Below are 21,396 nucleotides of genomic sequence, written 5' to 3' on the forward strand. Positions count from 1 at the left end.
TGCCGGATCACATCCTGCTCCCACAACAAAACCTTCCATGAATTAGAATCTTTGGACCTTAAGTGTAAGTGCCAGGTCTACTGCTTGCTACCTATGTGACCTTGGACAACTAATTTCCTTTCTGGGCCTCAGTTCTGTCATCTGAAAAATGAAGGGGGTGGATTAGATGATTTCTAAGGTCCTCCCAGCTCTCAATCCTATGATGCTACTCTCCAGCCCACACTGGTTGTTCCCTTCTCTGAATTCCTACAGCACTCACTGTCTGTCCCCACTCATCTTGGCACTGGATCACAGACTGCTGCATGTTGTTTAACTTTTCATGTGTCAATCTTCCTTCCCCACCTGGGGTTTGAGCTCCTGAGGGCAGGGGCTGCATTTTTTTCCTCCTTCTTATGCATCCCTGTGCCCATCTTCCAGACCCTGGCAACAGACTGGATGGACAACGGGTGACAGTTAGTATGGACCTGGTGACCCAGCGACTGACTTTGCAAAGGCTGGGCTCCTCAGCTAAGGTCCAGACAGTATTAGAGAGAGTCGGAGTTACCAGGGAAAACTGTATGTGGAGGGGAAGGAGTTTATATCAGGGGCCTGGCATTGAAGCTGTAGCCCTCCTGTTTCCTTCACTGCCAGAGGCTGATCTGACTGGCTGGAGGACCCCATTGATAAGGGACTTACCTAAGGTCACACAGGTAGTAAGTGAGGAACAGGACTCAAACCTCTGACTCCCCTTTTAATAAGTGTTCTTTCCACCACCTAAGGTTACCACTACCCATGTATCTGGGTTCAAATCCTAATTCTGATGCTAACCGCGATCACCAGTGAACTACTTGACTTTTCTGAGCCTGTGTTTTTCCCTGTAACATGGATAATAATATTTGCCCTATTTTCTAGGCAGATTGGACTTCTGGCTAGTCCAGAACTCCACATGCCATCTCCAGTCTCCTTGGGAGTCCTCACTCACTTGTGCCTGGAATGCCCTTCTCTCTCATTTTCACTATTCAGAATCCTTTTCTCCTTCAAGGCTCAGTTCAGGTGCCATCTCCTCCTGAAGTCTTCCCATCTTGCCCTATCTCAACCTTCCCATACCAGTTACTGTTCTCTCCCTTCTCACATCACGGGTCAGTAAGTGAAGAATGCTGGATGCAGGGTCAGAGGCGATGGGTTTGCATCTCAACTCTGCCACTTTAGCCAACTTCTCAAACTCTCTAGGTCTCAGTTTCCCCAATGGAAAAATTAGGGAGGTCAAATACAATACAGTAAACATTTATTATGCGTCCGCTATGTTCCAGGTGGGCAGCTAGGTGGTACAGGAGATAAAGCACCTGCCCTGGAGTCAGGAGGACCTGAGTTCAAATCTGGCCTCGGATGCTTACTAGCTGTATGACCCTGGGCAAGTCACTTAACTTTGTTTACCTCAGTTTCCTCATCTGTAAAATGAACTGGAGAAGGAAATAATAAAGTGCTCCAGTATCTTTGCCATGGGGTCATGGAGAGTCGGACACGATTGAAATGACTACAACATGTTCCAGGCACTGTGCTTTGTGCTGGAACACAGGGGCAAAAACTGAAACAGTCCCTGCCTTCAAGGCGCTTACATTATATTGAGGAGAAATGACATGGACATAAATACAGGGGGTTGGATTAGCTGGCCTGGAAAATCCCCTTGGGTTCTGTATTGCACACTACAGTACTTTGGGTCTTCCCTCCACCCCCTTTATTTTAATTGTCAGTATAATGGTCTATCACCCGGCAGAGTGCTTTGTTTGTAGCAGGCTTTTAATAAACATTTGGTGAATTGAATTACTTCCTCCACTGGATAAGAAAAGTTCTTTGTAATCTTAAAGCCCTACTTAAATCTGAGTGTTATTAGGAGTGATTACTATGACGGGAATGCCACAAGCCTCCCAGGCTATCAGAAGGTTTCCTGATTGGCTGAGAGTGAGCCAGGATTTGGAAGAAAGGACCAATGAGCTTAGTCCAGAGAGCTCAGGTGGCTGAATCCCGAGTTTGGTTTGGATGTGATCCGAAGCGAATAAGCCATGCTCTCCTGGGGCCTGCAAAGGTGGGGGGGGGGGAGGTGCACTGGTGTAGTGCTCGGGCCCCTGGGAAATCAGGATAACCAGGCTAAGCATGGGGAGAATTTAAGTACACACTGGCCCCTTAGTCTGGGATGAGGTAGGTTTCTTGCATCACCACTTCTAACACCCTTCCCCTGGTGTATTCTATTTCTCTTGCAGATAAAACTTTAGAAAATACACTCCTGAGGACTAGAATGTGTAGATATGAAGTAGAAGGGAGAGAGGGAAGCAGGCATGCTAAGAGAGGGCATCAAGAGATGCGTGAGAGGAAGGAGAAGAGACAGGCCTTAAGAGATGTCAGAATCCAGGAAACCTCGCAGGCTCAGGGGCCAGGAAGGCTTGGGAGCGGGATTCAGGGATCAGAGAAATCAAGATTCCTAAGGCCCTAAGGTAAGCCTCAAACCGAGGCCGGGGAAGCATCGTGGTATAGTGGAATTTGAATTATGGTTCTTGATTATCTCCTCGATGAACTGGAGAAGGAAATGGCCCCTGTTCTTCTCTGTAACATGGATAATAATATTTGCCCTGTTTTCTAGGCAGCTGGGACTTCTGGCTAGTCTTTGATGGGTGACTCTGGCAAGTCCTTTTCCTTTTCTAAGCCTCAGTTTCCCTATCTGTGAAATAGAAATGATACTTGGGTAATGACGTGTCAAAGGCAAGAAACTTATTGAGGCTTACTGAGCTACTCTTCCCCTCATATCCTCTCTAAATCATTTGTTTATCAAATGTTTATCAAATGTCTATTAGATAGCTAGGTGGAGCACTCATTAAGCACTTACACATGCTAGGCACTGTGCTAAGCACAGAGGCTACACATACGAGCAATAAGACAGTTCCTGCCCTCGAGAAGCTTATATTCTAATGAAGGAAGACAATAAATAAAGGGGAACTGAGAGGGGGAGGTTATGTGTGCTACTGTCTGATGTGCAGGTGGCCAGGAAGTGGTGTGGAAGCCTAGCTCTGGAAAAAATAAAGCAAAATGTCATCTATATCAGAAATTAGGCAGCTAGGTGACATGGTAGATAGAGAGCTGGGCCTAGAGTCAGGAAGACTCATCTTCCTGAGGTCAAATCCAGCCTCAGATACTTACTGTGTGACCCTGGGCAAGTCATTTAACCCTGTTTACCTCAGTTTCCTCATCTGTAAATGAGCTGGAAAGAGGAAGCGGCAAACCACTCCAGTGTCTCTGCTAAGAAAACCCCACATAGGGTCACGAAAGGTCAGATTCGACTGAAATGACTAAGCAACAACATACCGGAGATAGCTGGCCTGGGGATAGAGTTCAAGGTTTCTACGACAGGGAAAGGACTGGGGGTTGGGGAAGACAGGGTTAGGAAAGGATGTCAGGATGATGGTCTAAACATAGGCATTTTTTTGTGATGAGATTAATAACATTTATATAGTACCTACTGTATGCCAGGCGCTGTGCTAAGCATTTTAAAAAACATTACCTCATCCATCGGATGCCCACACAGCCCTGGGAGGCAGGTGTTATTATCACCTCCATTTTATAGTTGAGGAAATTGAGATCAAGAGAGGTTAAGCGGCTGGCCCGTGGTCACACAGCTGGTAAGTGTCTGAGGCTGGATCTGAATGGAGGGCTTCTCAACCCCAGGCACAGTGCTCTACCTGCTGCCCCACCCAGCTGCTGTAGTCTATGAAACCACGGGCTCAGGGGTGAAGAAGACGATAAATGCCATTTGGTCTTTTTTTTTTTTTTTTTGGCTCTCAAGATGCTTATAGGCGCCTTATCATCCACAGGAATGAAGAGAGGAGACCAGAGGGAGGACAAGGAAGGAAGAGAGCATCCACAGTGTAGTGGAGAGAAGGCCACACTGAGTCTGAATCCCTGTAATGCCACTTACTACCTATACGACCTTGGGCAGTTACAACTTCCCTGGGGCCCATTTCTTCATTTATAAAATGAGGGGGTTTCGACTCATGACTTTTAAGGTCTTTTTCAGCTCTCGGTCTCTGATCCTAGGACCTGGGGGAAACCACTGACTTCTCTACCCCTCCTCTCATCAGCACCCCTGTCCCCACCCCCATCCCTTTAGCCCAGGGCCACCTGGTGGCTATAAAAATAACTGATTTCCTGTCAGCGCTCTACTGTTGCCACTTCCTGGGAGAGAAATCCAAAATAGACCCTGATCCCCTAGGGGCCTGACCATGCCCATGTTTTTGAGCATGTGTTACTTAAGGTGATACTGATTTTCAGAGAGAGAGAGAGAGAGAGAGAGAGAGAGAGAGGGAGAGGGAGAGGGAAAGGGAGAGAGACCCCATTACCATGTACATCTTACTGTCTCCCATGGGAACTGACCACTGCCATCTGTTCCAGGGGATGTCTTACTGCCTGCTCTGGGGGTGACTCAGTCACTGTGCATACCCCATCCTCTCCCACGATGACATCATGGTTGCATGCCTCCTGTGTGCTGGGCACCATTTGAGGAGTTGTGGGGGATAATACAAAAGGAAAAGTAAAACATCTGCTCCCTGTGTTTTTCCCCAGTTAGTAAGGGGTTCTTTCCTCACTAGGTGCAAATTCGAGCCCTTGATGGGGGTGGAGGTGAGGGGACCCTCCCAAGTCATAGGACCAGAAAGGAAAAGGGCATCCAAGCAGGAAAAGCGTGTGGGGTTAAACTATACTTTCAGTTTTCAGAATCTCAGTGGTGACTGGTAAATATACAATAGGGATAGAGTCTCAGGCATAGAGAAGGTCAATCAGAAAACATTTATTAAGCTCCTACAATGTACCAGGCACTATGCTAATAGGTACAGGCAGCCTTGGCGTCTAATAGCCTTGGAGGGACGTGATATATACATATGGTTGACACGCATTAACCTGCCTCTCACTTGTGTGTCACAGCCAGATTTCTAGTTTCCCCATCAAATGCATCATGTGTCTTTGCGCCAAGTTTACTTCCCAATCTGGAAATCTACTGGATTTTCTCAGGATTTCCCTCAGCGGCATTGGGCCATTCTTCTGCCTGGGGCAGAGCTTCCCCATAAAGCAGAGGGCAAAGTCTAATAGCCTGTTGGCAGAACAACCCTTCTTCTGGTCTGAAGGGTGGTACAGCTGAGCTGTGGGTTGGGGGTAGGGGGAGGGGAGATACCAAAGGATCTTTGAATGCAACAGCCTTCGCCCCAGCTTCAGCATGACCTTAGGGATTCCCATTAATCTAGGGGGTCTAGAGGAATCAAGGTCTTGCTGTTGCTGGTAGATGACCCTAGAAATTTGCCTAGGGGCCACCTTAGGTCTGAAGTAGCGATCTTAGGGTTGGGATCAGCTATCTTGGGTGGAAGCCAGTCCAGCTCCCCCACCAGGGGTCGTCCAGGATTTGGGCCTGTCTAGGGGTTTGAACTGAAATATGTAATAAAATTTCTCTTGTCCATCTTCTCTGCTCCATTTCCAGTGTCGGCCATAGACAAGGCCCTCATTGCTCCTTGTCTGGACTAGCATAACATGGTGCTAATTGATTTCCCAGCATCTGGTTTGTTCTCCCTCTGATCTACCCTTCACGTGCTGTCAGATTTGTCTTCTTAATGCACAGATTTGATCATCTTCAATGACTCCCAGTTGCATATCACACCCAGACCTTGGGCTGGCATTCAAGCTCTTTATAAACTGTCCCTGACCTAGAGAGTGGTCTAGTGGAAAGAGCGCTGGGTTTGGACTATGTTCAAATCCTGGCCCCAATTTTGATCTTCTGGGTTTTGGGCTGTCTTTGAAAATGTGGAAAATATTAGTTGTACCACCTATCTCATAAGGTTATTAAGAAAGAGCTTTGTAAACCCTCAAGCACTATAGAAATGAAAGCTATTATTATTAAGGGTGTTCTCTATTCACTTCTTCCACAGCTACGGTAAAGCCTAGCATAGGACCGGGTCCACATCATACTCCTTTCACCACATCCCAGATTCAAGAAGACCTGACCTCCTTTTCAAAGCAGTTAGCTCTTTTGGTCCACTTAGATCCCCAGGTCTTCTTTTATTCAAACAGTCATTGCTCACTGTCTGGTCCCTAACAAAAGCACTCTGCATTTGTCATTTGGGAGTTGTATCCCGTCCACTTAAATTTTTGTTTTTAACGAACTATTCTCTCCCTCTTCAACATACAATCGAAGAAGATAGTTCAATTCCATTGCTATTATCCAGAATATTAGTGGCTGCCTTGAATTCATTATAATTAACCAATAGATTATTCCCATTCTTCATTTCTACATATCCAGGTCTCATTCAAGAGAAATGGGACCTGTTCTAGAGCCCCAGAATGACCCCAGGAACACCACTTGAGGTGTCTTCCCAGACATGGAGGCTGTCAAGCACTGGAACGTCCCTCTGGATACTGGTCCTCATCTTCAAACAGAGGTTAGGCGACTACTCGCTGAGGACATCATAGAGAAGCACAAACAGGGCAAAGGGTTGGACCAGATGATTTGATAGGTCCCTTCTAGGGATCTGAGATGCTTTGGTTCCAGAGTGGACTCTCCTGGGCCTTCAATACCCCAGTGACACACTCCTTCCTCTGGTTTGCGTTGCTTTGTCTAGCCTTAGGCAGAAAAGCATCATCCAATAGTGGAAAGAGAACAGGGATTTGAATTGGAGAACCTGGGTTTGAATCCCAGCTCCACCACCTGAAACTTTGAACAAGCGACCTCACTTCTCTAGGAATTGGTTTCCTCATTATTAAATGGTATGTTAGTATACCAACTTCATAGTGTGATTGTAAGGAAAATGCTTGGTAAATCACAAAAGATTAGATCAATACAAGGTAGTGCAGGGAGGGTGTGTCTGGTGAATCCCAGAGGGAATGAGGAAAAGAGATAGTGCTCACCTGAGCCCTAGACTCCAGCTCCCAAGGCACAAAATAGAGCAGGGGAGGTGCAGGTTTGGAAAACCTTCCCCTGGGGTCTGCCTGCTCTTCAACTTTCAGTATTGGCCAGAGGCTTAAGAGCCCAGAAGCAGAAATCAACAGCCAATTAATAACACTGGAGTCCAGGCCTTGCCTCATAAAGCAGAGTTATTAAATGAGTACTCCTTTTAATGAGCTGATTAGGAGGAAGAAGGGATTCGAATCTAACCAAAGTGGGGTAACAAGGGAAGGGAGAACAGACCTGATTTTGGGGCTCAGTGTCCAAGGACCATGTCACCAAATTTTAAGTCTGTAGGGGACCTTTGAGAGCATCTTGTCCAAGCCTTTCATTTTATAGACGGGGAAGTAGAGGTTCAGGGAAGGAAAGTCACTTGTTTATCATTACCCAGTAAGTTAAGTGGCAGAGTGGGGATTTGAATCCTAAATCCCAGTATTGAAAGCACATAAGGATACCTCTTTTACCAGCCGCCTGTCTCCTCTCATTCTCCAACCCATACTGAATAAGTTGTTAGGACCAACCGCAACATACTGTGGGGACAGGAAGACTGGATTTGAGGCCACAAGGCCCCATTGTGAACCTTAACTCTGTTACTTAATAGACACATGACCAAGCAATTAGGCAACTCATTTAACCTCTCTGAACCTCAGTCTTCTCACCTGTAAAAAGGGGAGAAGTAATTGTTGCAGCCCTGTCCCCACAAGGCTCCTGTGAAGATTAAATTTAATAAGGAATGTAAAGGTGCTTAGTAGCCTGTATCATTAGGGAGCAAGAGATTTGGAGTGACAGGACCCCGGCTCTGGTTATTTATTTCCTGTGTGGCCTTGGGCAAATTGCCTCCTTTCTCTGGGTCTTAGTTTCCTCCTTTGTAAAATGTTTTTGTGGAAAGTGCCCAATGTTTCAGAACTTCATAAATGCTCATTGAAACGTAAATGGAAAGAACCACAAAACAAACGAATGCTGCAAAATCACAAATGACCCCAAAGAAGAGACAGGAGAAGATCTTTTTCAATCTGTTAATCCATATTGCTTCTTCTTCCTTTTTATTTTTTTTAATTCTTTGTTCGAAGGGACGTCTTTCGGGAGGTGGGGGGGAGGAAGGATGTAGGGGAAATTTTAGGTGACGTAAAACCAAAAGATATTAACAAAATAAAAAATAAATGCTTATTGAATGAATGAATGAATAAAGGTGTTGATCTAGAAGGCTTCTAAGGGGTGTCCAGGCCTAAATCCTGTGATTCCATCCTCCCTTCCTTAGACAAGTGTATGTGATCGCTGTTATGGGTGAAGTTCTTTCTACCATAGGATGCTGTCTTTCACAGTTGCATCTAATACAGTTCCAGGTGACTAGAAGAGAGTGGGTTACTGAAGATACAGGGAGACTGGGTAGGCCCTAGGTCTCTTCGCCAACTTGGCCTTACCATTTTCTGGGACAATCTGAACTAGGCCCAAGCTCCCAATGGGGGAAGTTGGGTGTGACCACTCCCCACTTCTTCAATGATTTCATTCCTTGGCTCCCAATCTTCCCTCCTCCTTAATCATTGTCCCCATCTTCTGTGACTTCAACATTCATACGGGGGACCCTTCAAATAGTTATATGAGTAATAATGATGATGATGATGATAAGAATAATAAAAAATAACTGACATTTCTACAGAGTTTGAGGATTTCAATTGCTTTGCAGACATTACATCATTTGAGTCTCCTAAGAACCACGTGGTAGATACTGCCAGTATCATTAACCCTGTTTTACAGATGAGGAAGCAGTCCGAAGTTAGGCAAAATGCCCCTAGTCACACGGCTTGGAAGAATCAGAGGCAGTTTTGCATCTAATGATGTGTAGATTGATTTTGCTAGGTTTTTCCTCTTCTCCCTCGTTTTTTTTCTTGTTAAATCTTTGTTATAAGGGATGGGTCTCGGGGGGTGGAGGAAAAGATATGGGAGAATCTAGGTGATATAAAAATAAAAGATATTAATGAAAATCTATTAAAGATAATCAGGCAGTATTTGAAAGCAGGTTTAGGCTGATTCTAAGTCCATGACTATCTAGTACACCACACCTTGGCTTCTCAAATCATGAATCCCCTCAATTTTCATAATCTTCAATCCTATGGTTACCTACAAGAGGAGGTAAGGCATTTTGGATTCCCAGCATCACCTCTGAGATCCTGAACTTTGAAATTCCTCTCAATCACCATCTCCTATCTTTCTGTCTCTTTCTCCTCGCTCCTGAGCCTGCTGTTTACCCTCATTATGAGCTTCGGTCCCTCAATCTTTCCCTGCTCTCTCAATTTATCATCCTTGTTCTGACTTGATCTCCCTTCATTTATAGCCTTGAATGCCATTTCAACAAGATAAAGTGGCCCTCCATTCTCAAATCCCTAACCCCCACACCATTAAGACCCAACGCTGGCTAACTCCTCTGCTCTGATTCTTGAGCCACCCAGCACTATGGGCAGAAATCATTAAATTGATGGGTCCTATTACATATTCATACTAATCTGCATTGTTATCAGTACATTGAAATCCTTCCTTTAATTTTTGACTCCTGTCACGCCCCCCTAAGCAACTGTTCTTGACCTTTCCCCCTTTCTTTGAACAGTCAACTTCACCTCCACCCCTTCTCTCTTAGCAAATTCCTTGCCTCCCACAGTGAGGAGACTGACCCTATTCCTTATATTCTCCAGCCCTCTTCCTCCACACCTCAAAACCTCCCTATGTCTTTCTATACCTGTCCTTTTCATATGCTCTTTGGTCTCAGAGGATGGGTTGGCTCTCCTTGCCAAGGCTAACCTCTCCATATCTGCCCTTAATTTGATCACCTTTTGTCTCCTGTAGGGTCTCACTCCAGTTCACCATCTTTGGTCCTTCCTAACTCTCTACTGGTTCTCTGCCCCTCACCCCTGATCTAGAAACATGAATAGGTTTCTCCTCACCAAAAAACATGTACCTGTAAAAACTCTTGTAGACCCTGCAAGCCTCCTCTTTCTTCCTCTTCTTACTGCTATAATTCTAGACAGGGTAGTCTATGTTCATTGTCATGACTTCCTCACCACCGACTAATTCATTCCTCAATCCTTCCATGCTAGTTTCTTTTCTTTTTTTAATTTCTTTTTTATTTTTAATTTACACCACTCAGTTCCACAAGTTTTTGAGTTCCAAATTTTCTCCCCCTCCTTCTCCTCCCTTTTCCCCTCCCAAGATGATATGTAATCTGATACAGGTTCTACATATACCTTCGCATTAAATTTACTTACACAATAGTTGAGTTGTAAAGAAGAATTATAACCAATGGAATGAATCATGAGAAAGAAGAAACAAAATCAAAAAAGAAGAAGAAAAAGGGAGCAAACAGTTTGCCTCAATCTACATTCAGATTCCATAATTCTTTCTCTGGATGTGCATAGCTTTTTTCAACATGAGTCTTTGAACCTTGTACTGGTGAGAAGAGCTAAGTCTATCAAAGTTAGTCATCACAGATACTGTGTGTCTGTAATCATGTATAATGTTCTCCTGGTTCTGCTCCTCATGTTAGTTTCTGACTCCCTTATTTTAGTAAAACTTTTTTTCCTCTGTGTTGCTAATGACAACTGCCAAAGCCAGTCTTCATCTTCCTTGATCTTTCTTGCAAACCTATGAAACTGATGACTTCTTTTCTTGGGGCTATCTCCTCCTTTAGCTTCCATGGCACTCTCTTCCTGGCTTGCCTCCTACCTATCTGACTACTCCTTCTCTGTCTTCTTTGCTGAACTGTCTTTGATGACACAGTATAAAGAGTACCAGATTTTAAGTTGACCCACCTGAGTTCAAATCCTGACTGTAGTAATTTCTGTGATCTTTCCTGATCTATAAAATGAATTGTTGGGTAAAATGATATTTTAGGTTCTTTCCAGCTCTAAATCCTATGATCTTATGTTATAGGTGTAAGTATGGATATCTCCCAAGGCTCTGTCCTTGGGCATCTTCTTTCCTTTATGTACACTCTCCCAATTGGCAATCTCACCCATTCATATGGCTTTGATGATCACTTCCATATAGGTGACTCTCACCCATTCAACAAGCGTTTACCGAAAGCCTACTATGTTCCAAGTGAAGATGAAATAGTCCCTGCTCTCAAGAAGCTTACACTGTACTGAAGGGATATATACCCAGATAAGTAAATACAAATCATATACAAAGTAATGTTAATGGGGAATGGGGGATAGAACCAACTACTGGGGAATAGGGAATGAGGAAGGGTCTAGTGTCAGAGGTGGTACTTGAGCTGGGCTTTGAAGGGAGCTGGGGATCCCAAGAGACAGATATGTGGAGGGAGACCATTCCAGATATGCATGGCAAAGTATAGCTTGTGAAAAGGCTTGGAGGGGAGATATGTAGGAAAAAGGCCATTTTGGTTGGACACTAATGGGAAATCACTCTAGAAAGATAGGTTGGATTCAGATTGTGGATGTCTTTAAATCTCAGTTTGTATTTTAACCCAATGGCAGTAGGAAGTCACTGAAGCTTCTTGAGAAGGTGGGGCATGACACAGTCAGACTTATGTGTTATTAGTATCCATTTGGCAGCTGTATACCAAATCGATATATTCAACCCCAAACCCTCCCCCAAGTGCCTGCTCCACAGTTCCTACTGCCTTCTGCATACCTTCCCCTGGATGTCCCACCAATTCCTCACACTTAACATGTCTAAGCCTGAATTTGCTGTCTTTCTACAAAAGTCTCCTCTCTCTAGCTTCCGAATTTCTATTGACAAAACTGCCAGTTTTCTGTCACTTGGACTTGAAATGTCTTTGACTCTTCTCTGTCCTGTACTACCCACATCTGGTCAACTGCCTCAGCTTTTTGATTGTGCCTCCAAGACCTTTCGAAACTGTCCTTTCCTCTTCACTTGACCTGCTGCCACCACCATATTATCTCTATTATGCCAGGCCCTCATAATCTCTGCATAGCCATGTTGTTCTTCATCTCAGTATCCTCAGTGCCTGGCACACCTTAGGAGGACCTAAGTCATACTTGGCCTCTGAGGAAACTGTACCTCAGATTGGAAGAGAGACCTTTCTGAACAGTCCCTGGCATCCAGTACCAATTGCTCCCTTTCCTACTTTTCTACCTGACCTTATTTTACAGCTTGACTAGCTAGCATGTCAAAGACTTGGAGAAAACTGTCTTGATAGGTGATCTTGCCCTCTTTGCTGCCCAAGTTTTTCCATCTATAGTTCTACTGGCTTTCTTTTGGAGAGAATCTCAAGGATAGATTACTGGGTTAGGGAGGAGACTTTGTTTTGGGGTCTTGGCTCTTCACTAGGTGTGACCTTAAGCAGGTCACAAACTGTTTGAGCCTCTATTATCAAATCTGTCAAATTGGGAGAACATTACCTTTATAGGAACATGCTTTAGAAAGTATAAAGTATGAGAAAAATGTAAAACACTGGCACTGTAGGCAGAAACTGTTGTCCTTAGAGTCAGGAAGATCTAGATTTAATCCTGCCTTTGATCTACTAGTGGAGTGTTCCTAGGCAAATCATTTAACCTCATGTGCCTGAAGCAACATCCTAGGATTTACTGTTCAAGGTCTCTTCCAACTGTCAGTTTTTAGGAAGCTTTAGTACAACTACTAAATCATAGACAGGTCACAATATGTAGGTGAAGGGAATTTCCACACCAGGAGTTTTCCTCCATTTTCCTGTAATGTCCAAAATGGACCCCTTTATGATTAATGGCAAAAAAAAAATCAACAGCTCTCTAGTCTCCCTGCCAGGAAGCAAATGAGATGGCCATGGCTGAAGAGGGACGCTGGAAGCTCCAGGTAGCTGCTCTTCTCTCCCAGCCTTCTCTCTAGTACTTTTTTTGCCTTTGCCTCAGGTAGACCTTAGACCCTTAGGCACCAGATTTGCTGATCTCACCCCAGGTGTGCCCTTCATTGCACTCATCTAGACTTCAAAGACTTCTAAGAGGCCCCTCTACCTCCAGTTCTCCCTACATACCACTGACAAACTTTTCTTCCTTAGGTCTGGCTCTGACCACATCACCCCTCCACTCAAACACCCCGACTGCCTCCTTTCACCCACACTTTCATCCAGCTCCAACCTACTTTTCCAGCCATATTTCAAACCATTCGCCATCACAAACTTTAGGCTTCGGCTATGGTGGACTGTCTTCCATCCTCCTGCATGTTTCTCTGACCCTGAGACTTTGCTGGCAAGATTCTCTATTCCTGGAATGCTCCTGCTGGCCCGTCTCTGCCTGCTAAATTTCTTCTTCTCTTTCAAAACCTGGTTAAAATATCACCTTGTCTCTGAAGCCTTATTAGATCTACCGATTCAGTAAGGATCCTGCTTCGTTGACGATGTCTTCAAATAACACTTCTTGCCCCTCTCTTACTGAGTTATTATGTATCCTACTTCCTAGTGAATGTAAGCAAATGACCTACATTGTTACCCCATCTGCACCCGTGCTTTAACCCTGTAACAATAAAGAAATGAATTTAATAAGAAGAGATTGTGTTTCATAGCTATAGTTATCTGTGTATATATTAAATCCCTTTAGTAGACTAGGCTCCAGGAGGTGGAGACTTTGTCTCATCTAAGCTCTGTATCTCTGCGCTGGGACACAGTAGGAGCTTAATAATTGTTTATTTACATCTTTAAAGATGTTTTTTATATTCAATGGGTCCCCAGCTCCAATCCATATTGGTTTTTTTCAAGTCCCTCCCTTTGACTCTATACAGCATTTGACACTTGATGGCTAAGTCTTTTTCTTAGATACTTCCTTGGTTTTTGAGTCACCGTTCTCCCTCAGTTCTCTGTTTTGCCTGCTCCTTCTCAGTCTCCTTTGCTTGATCGTCATCCAAGCAACACAGCCAACACTCCAACCAGGGCGCTCTTCTTTTCTCTCTCTATACCCTCTCTTGGTAATCTCATCAGCCTCCACTGTCTTTGTGTAATAATGATAATAATAATTAGCATTTATATAGTGCTTTAAGGTTTGTACTTCATGTATTTTTTGTATTTCATTTATTATTTTTTATTTTATTATTATCTTTTATTTTGTTATTTACATTTCATATATTATTTCATTATATCCTCACAAAAGCCTTGAGAGGTAAATGCTATTATTATTATTCCCTTTTTATAGATGAGGAACTGAGTCTCAGGGGGCTGAGACCTTCCAGATTCCAAGTCCAGTGCTCTCTCTACTATGGCACCCAGCTGTCTCTATGACATCTATGTATATGATTTTTAGATCCAGCCCTACTTTCTCTCCTGAAGCTCTAGTTCCATTGTCACCAATATCCTGTGAGGACACCTCCAACTGGGTCTCAAAAATGAAACTCGTATTTCCTCCTGTATCCATCCCTCCTCCAAACGTGCTCGTTTCTGTTGAGAATTCCACCAAACTCCTAGTCATGCAGGTTTGCAATTCTGGAGTCATCTTTAACTCCCCGTCATTCTGATCTAATCAACTGCCAAGTCTTGGGTTCTGTCTCTCCTATGTCCGTTCTCTTCTCTCCACTCACACAGTGACCACCTTGCTTAGTCCTGCATCGCTCCTTGCCTGGATGACTGCCATTGGCTTCCTAATTGGATTTCCCACTTCCAGCCTCCCTTCTCTAATTTATACTCTCTGCCATCCTATGCTCTCTGCATCTGACAGAAGAATCTTCCTATAGCACAAATCTGACCATTTTGTCCCTTAACTCAAGGACCTTCAACGACTTTTAATTGCCTTTTTGAATAAAACACCAAGTCCTTAGCTCAGCCCTTTACAATCTGGCGCCAGGCCACCATTTCAGGCCTATTGTTTAAATGATCCTACTTCATACACTACATTCTAGCCACACTGGCCCACTTGCTGTTCCCTGAGCTCTGTATTCCATTTCTCACCTCCCCGGCTTCCCTCAAGGTTTAACTCATATGTCGCTTCCTATGGGAAGCCTTTCCCGATCTCTCTGGCAGTTGGGTTCTCTCTCTTCTCCAATGTTTACACGTTGTGTCCCCCAGTAGAAAATAAGCCCCTTAGGGGAAAGGACTGTTTTCTTTTGTCATTGTTTCCTCAGAATCTAGCATAGTGCCTTGTACGAGGTAGGTCATCCATTAAGTGCCCGTTGGATGACACACTGTATGCTAGGGACACACAAAGACTCATCATTCTGTCTGTCCATTCTCATCTCACACAGAATATCAGAACTGGAAGATTTCTTAAGAGGTCATCTAGTCCAACTCCATCTTACAGATGAAGTAATTGATGATCATGGAAGTCACTTTCTCAGGGCCAAGAGCCAATATTCTTGGTCTCCTCACTGCTGACCTATGACTCCTTCTACTGCCTCTGACTTCATATTCCAATAGGTATATCCAGTGGAATAAACAGTACCTGAAAAAGTTAACAAAGGCTGGAAATTCACACGTATCACAGACTAGCTGGGGTTTGGAGAAATCCAGGCTAATGCTTGGCCTCTTAGGATAAAAAAATCTAGAGATGATTCTATTAAGGGGGAAAAATGTGGATGAGCACACATTCACAACCATTTAATCAAAATACATACAGTTCTCTCACCTGTTCACAACATACACACACTTCCTTCTCACCTTCTTTCATTATGCCACCCAATCAAACTAATGATTATGTGAATGACCCTAGGGCTGGGAGATAGGACACCTGGGTTCTGATTTTCTACTAATTAGCCACAATCCTCCTCTGCCCAGATTGATGTGGGGATTGGAGCATGTATATGAACGCACTTTATAAACCTTAAAATGCTACATAAATGGCATCTATTTTAAAATTATTACAGTGAATGGTTTAGACTAGATGATCTCTAAGGTCTTATCCAATTATAAAATTTTGAGAGTGTAAGTATTTACTGAGAATCTACAACCTTCAGAACTCTATGTTCAACTTTTTTGGTGGGGGAATTCAAATATCTAGGTTCTGGCTTTAAGGAACTTACACTTTTTAGATGGAGATTTAAGACATGCATATGGGAAAAACTACTAACACAAATTGATAAATGAATCAAATGAGTGTGGTTGTCAAGTACTGTAGGAAGGAGAGCTCTCTTTGAGCTGGAGTAATCAGGGAAGGCTTCATGGAAGAGGTAGAATTTGAGTTGGTTGTTGAAGGAGGGAAATAATTCAGAGAGGAAGGGATAAGGCATTCCAGGGAAAGTCTTTAACCAGAAAAGTCAGATAAGGGCATAGTGTAGTCAGGGGACAGGGAGCAGATTTTGGCTGGATCATGAGGTTGAATGTACTGGGAAGCAAGATAATGTGGTGCCAGATTACAGAAGGCTTTGAATGCCAGGCTAAAACATTTATACCTTATCCTGTGGGCCATGGGGAATCATTGAAGTTCTCTGAACTGGGACTGTCTTATTTCTGCTACCCTATGAAAGAGTTGTTCAGGGCTCTTCTCTCTTAGCTTGTTTTCTGATGAATTTAGGCTATCCAGGCCCAGAGACACCAGTCATTGGAAGACTGGAGCTGTCATGAACTCATTGGGAACAACACCACAAAACTTAGGGACCATATTCATTGATACACAGAGACACATCCAGGAAACCCAGGGGCCTCCAGAGCGGAATAACCAGAGGGAGGAAATGCTAAGGGGATTTGTGGACCTTCTTCACATAGGTCCCTCCTTCATCCTTCTCCTACTTCCTAGATTATCTGTGTTGTTGTCCCAGGTTCACAAATGGAGAGGTACAAGCCCAGAGGGATTTAGTTGCCCAAGGTCACACAGCAAATAGAGATCATGGCTAAAGCTGAAATGGTGATAATCCTTGGATCAGTCCCTCTGAGAAAAGATTTGAGTAGATTCATATACACTCTCTTTATTAACTTCCACCCTCCATTCCCACTTCCTAAGGCTTCTGGAAAAGAGGCTTAGGTACCCCTTCAAGCTAGCTAAGACATAGCACCCTTAGAAAAATACAGTAGTCCACTGAGCAATTTCTGGCAGGAATCGTAGCTTTGGAAGGTACCTTATAGAACACAAAATGTTAAGAGCTGGAATGAATTAATGTAGGGAAACTGAGGCCCAAAGAGGGGGAAGTTGTTTGTCCAAGGTCATAAGGAATAATGGACAATAGAAGTCAGGGGACTTAATTTCTAGTCCCAACTCTATGTAATCTTATTTGATGAACAGATATAATTTGGATGTCTGCCATGTACAAGGTGTCACCTCCCTGGGACTCATTCTTTAATCTGTAAAGTGAAGACAGTGATATCTCACTGGGGGTATGAGTATCAAATAGGAGAATAAATGTGGAAGTGTAGATGTCAATACAAAGTGAGGTCTCTTCAGAGATATGGGAAGCAGCTTGGTGCAGTGACGGAAGGAAGGCTGAATATGGAGTTGGTTCGAATCCTAGCTTTGATGCTAATTATCTGGTGACCTTGGGTAAATGACTTCTCTCTGAGCATCATCTGTAAAGTGAGAAGGTTGGACTAGATGAACCCTAAGGGCCATTCCAGTCCTTAATTTATGTTCCCAGTGCCATTCTGGAAACATTTTTCTCTCAGGAGTCCATCTGATCTCAGGGACAACTATACCCATCTTTATCCCCATAACAGGATGAGGTTAACTATGAGGCCACCAGCCTAATAAAGCAGAAAAACCTATTTTTTCCATGGCAGCGCTCTGTTTCCCTCTCAGTTTACATAACATCTAGAAAGGGTTGGAGTTGGTAGTTGGGAAATAGTCACTAGATGTTTATTTCCATTTAAATAGAAAACTTCTAGGGACCCGGGGTTCTCAGGACCCATCTTCTCCAGTCATGAATCCTCTCTCCCTCTCAACCAGGGAGGAAAGGAGGATGGAAGATGAATAGAGGCCATCTGAGCCCCAGCTTGGAAGGAACATACATGGAACCCATCGAGGCTTAGGAAGAATCTGAGCTTCCCTACCCCTCTAAAACAAAGCAAAACAAACCCCCCCCCCCCCAACCCACACACACTGGGCGAAAGAGCCAGGTACTCAGAACGGAAATAGCTTAGGGCATTCAAATAACTTCTCTCTTTTATGTCTGCAAGGGATATACCATTTACATCTTATTGGATGAGCCTTTCTAGGAAAGTAAACACCGTGGAAAAGCAGAGGTCTTTGGGATTGGATGGTTGGACTGGGGAGTGGGAAGGGGGGATCCCAGGAAAGGTTCTCTTAGAATTTCCTGAACAAAGCTTCCCGCTACACTCACAGAGCTAACAGGCTAGATGCTTCATTGTTCTTGCAGATCAAATGAGGGCATGGATTTCCGGGAGTCTATCTGTCCTTCCCAAAGGGCAGCACCCATGGAACTGAATAGTCCAAAAGGACAGCTCCCCAGGAGTCCCGGTTTGTCCCATCGAACCGGAGCCTCGAGGGCTGGGGGTAGGTAGAATTCGATGCTTTTCCTTTTTTGAGAACAATACCTTATTAAAGCCTTTCATTTTATTTGCCTCTCACGACTCGGTGAGGTCCGAAGTTCAAGCATATGGTCCCATTATTATGTCCCTGTCACGGGTGAGGAAACTGAGGTAAAGTGCCCTGCCCAGGGTCACATAGCTAACATGTGACAGGACCTAGATTGGAAGCCGGGTCTCCTGGCTCCCAGTAAGGTGCTCTTTTCACTACACAACCCACCCTCCAACATCTCTTTTTGCAGGGTGGATCTGGTTGGGCGATCGGTGCTTTTGGTGACTCTTCCTTCCCCCTTCTACTCCCCACCCCCCAAGCCCGGGTCAGCCCAGCAGGAGCTCAAATAAGGCAAAGGGGGAGGCCAGAATGGGGGTATTGAGAGGAAGCTCCTCCCTCTTCCCCCTCCTTTCTGCAGGATCTGAAGCGCCCCCAAAGGAGGGGGGATCCCCCCCCGAGATCATCTCTCCTTCCAGCCCTCTCCCCAGCACAATGTGTGCCCCCTCCCGCGGACAAGAAAGAGGGAGCGGGCAGGAACCTTGGCCGAGCAAGGATAAGGGGAGCCAGAGGGGAGGAGGGGGCGGCGGCTGCTGGGTTGAGCTGAGACACAAAGAGATGTCCTTCAACCGAGTCCAGGCTGCCTGGTGATGCAAGGAAGAGGAAGGGGAGAGGAACAAGGAGAAAGAGGAAAGGGTGATAAAAGCTGGGGCAAGGTGACAACCCCTTCCACTTCCCCATCACCCCCTCTGGCTCACCTGCCGGCTGCTCACCCTGGAGCCCTAGGGAGGGGGGTTCCTCCCCACTCCCCGCCCAGAGTGCTCTATGGGCAGGTGCGTCCCCCGGGGAGGGGGCGCGGTGGCTGCCCTTCTTCCCCCCCTCCCCGCTACCCCGGGGGAAGGGGGGCACACAATGGATTCGAGGGGGAGGGGGGCCCAGGTAGCGTGGGGCGGGGGCGCGGGCGCGTCTTACCTGAGCAGAAGCTGCAGAAAGCGGCGCCGAACGGTGGACCGGTCCCGTGCACCAAGCCTTCAGCCCCGGCCCGTTTGCCAGCCCGCCGGCCAGCTGAGGTCCGGGGTCCGGCGTCCGGGTCCGGGGCTGGGAGGCAGGATCTCAGGGCGCCTCGGCCATTTGCGCCGGTTCCTGTCTGGGGAGGGGGCGCGCTGGGGTTGGCTCTGTGCCCTGGCCCCCGGGGGAGCTGGAGGGGTCCGGGCGCAGATCTCCCGGAGCTGGGGGCAGCGGCTGCTCCTTAAATGCGCGCCACGGGAAGGAGGAGGAGTAGGAGAACGAGGAGGTCAGGGGCTGGGTGCCCCTTCGGCTTCCTCTCGGCCCAGCGGGGCTCCCCAGCGGGGTGGCCCCGCTGCCCGAGCTGCCCGGGTTGGCCCCAACCGCTCAGTTCCATCCCAGCATCGCCCGGCCCCGGGCGGGGCTACCTCGGCCCCAGCCCGGCCCCGGCCCGCCCCGCCCCAGCGCACACCTGCCCCGCGCTCTGGGGAATCTCAGGTCCCGGCGCGAACCCGACAGCCCTTCCCTTTCCACAGCCTCGGGGCACAGATTCTCCCCTCTCCAGGTCCGCCTGGGCGCCCTCCGCGCCTGGCCTCTCTGCCGCCGCCTCCCACCCTCCCAGCCTGCCCGCCCGCCCGCCTGCCTGCCCGCCTGCCTGCCTGCCTGCCGCCTGTCTCCACCTCTCGGGTGCGCCAGCAGCCTGCTGGGTCCTAGAGACCGTTCTTCCTCTCCCTTCCCCCCAACACAAACACACCTTTTACCCCACATGGTTTCTAGGTCAAAGCCCAAGGGGCTAGTGGTAATGAGGTTACTACAGTCTTGAGTCACAGAACCCTAAAAAGGTCATATGGTCCATCCTTTTGTCTCCTTGTGTGTCCAAGCTACTTCGGTTTCAAGAACCCTTGACAAGGGAGTTGTCAGGCTGTTGAGGGAGGATGCTTAAAACTCCTCTTCCAGGACCCTCACCCAATACACTTCCCCAGGCTGCGTTGATGGTGATGAGACAAGGGATAGGGGCAACCCTTATATCTTCAGGGGGTCTTGGAGGCCAGGTACCGCTGGAAAGGGTTGCAGCGGGAGAACAATGTGGCTGAACTGGGTTAACTGGAACTGGGCTGAAGTGAAGACAGCCAGCTGCCCCCAAAGCCCAGATTCTAGGCCCCACAGGAATCTGTGCAGGGAAAAGACAGCCCTGAGCTAAGACTGCTTCTGAACCAATTCGGTGGGGGTGGGGGTGGGGGTAGCAGTGAGGACACAACCCCTACCTGTAATGCAAAGGCTAGGGCCATGGGAGGTCGGGGGCTCCCAGGGGCTTTGGTCAATGAACATTACTGTCTTTAGCAATGTGCATCTGGACCACTATCTATGTGACCTTGGGCGAGTCATTAGACCTCTTTGGGTATCCCTTTCCTATCTGTAAAATGAAGGAGGTGGACAAGAGGTGGACTAAGATTCCTTCCGGTTCTAAATCCTATATTCCTATATCAGAGCTATAGAAGGTACCTCAGCAATGATTTGATCCAAGACTATCATTTTACAGATGAGGAAACTGAGACCCAGATAAATTAATACCTGCAGTCTATTTTTTAAAGTCTCCTCAAAGCTGTTATTCTATGAGGGGAGAGGGAGTAGAGGGGAAAATGGAAAGAGAACCAGAAAAATGAAGCCTTTCCACAGCTGTAGGAACTATTAGACAGACCTCTTGCTCAAGGTCTTTCGGAGAATGCCCTGTGTCTCTGGCAGGCTGATTCTCACCAGGACCAGAGGAGGTAGCCACCTGGGTGGTGTGATTAAGGGCCCTGAGAAAGGACCTCTGTCCAAAAATATCTTCCCCATCCTCCTGTCACAGTGCCTGAAATCCCATTAGCTACTCCCTTGGATTCAACTTAAGAAGGGCTCACTTAAATTGCAAATGTGTTTGCACTGGGGAGGGTAACAGTAAGTAGACTGGTAGCAGAAAAAACACTGGCCCAGGAATCAGAAAACCTCGGTTTTAGTCCCAGCTCTGCCACTAATTATTAGTTTGACTTTAGGAAAGTCATTTAACCTCTA

General features: G+C 46.1%; 1 protein-coding gene across 2 annotated transcripts in view; it reads right to left on the reverse strand.

Annotated features, from left to right (window-relative positions):
- The window catches only part of SBK1 (SH3 domain binding kinase 1), a 119,151-nt gene that overhangs the window by 37,015 nt on the left and 60,740 nt on the right, over positions 1 to 21,396 (reverse strand). Inside the window, exon 1 of one of the 2 annotated variants that reach the window (XM_036738436.1) lies at positions 19,312 to 19,729. The exons of the other annotated variant lie outside the window; for it this stretch is intronic. The gene's annotated coding sequence lies outside the window, so the exon portion shown is untranslated. Of the gene's footprint in view, positions 1 to 19,311; positions 19,730 to 21,396 lie in introns of those variants that run through there. 2 annotated transcript variants of the gene reach the window in all.

Source organism: Trichosurus vulpecula, chromosome 9 (assembly GCF_011100635.1).
Source record: "Trichosurus vulpecula isolate mTriVul1 chromosome 9, mTriVul1.pri, whole genome shotgun sequence".
NCBI classification, from domain to species: Eukaryota; Metazoa; Chordata; class Mammalia; order Diprotodontia; family Phalangeridae; genus Trichosurus; species Trichosurus vulpecula.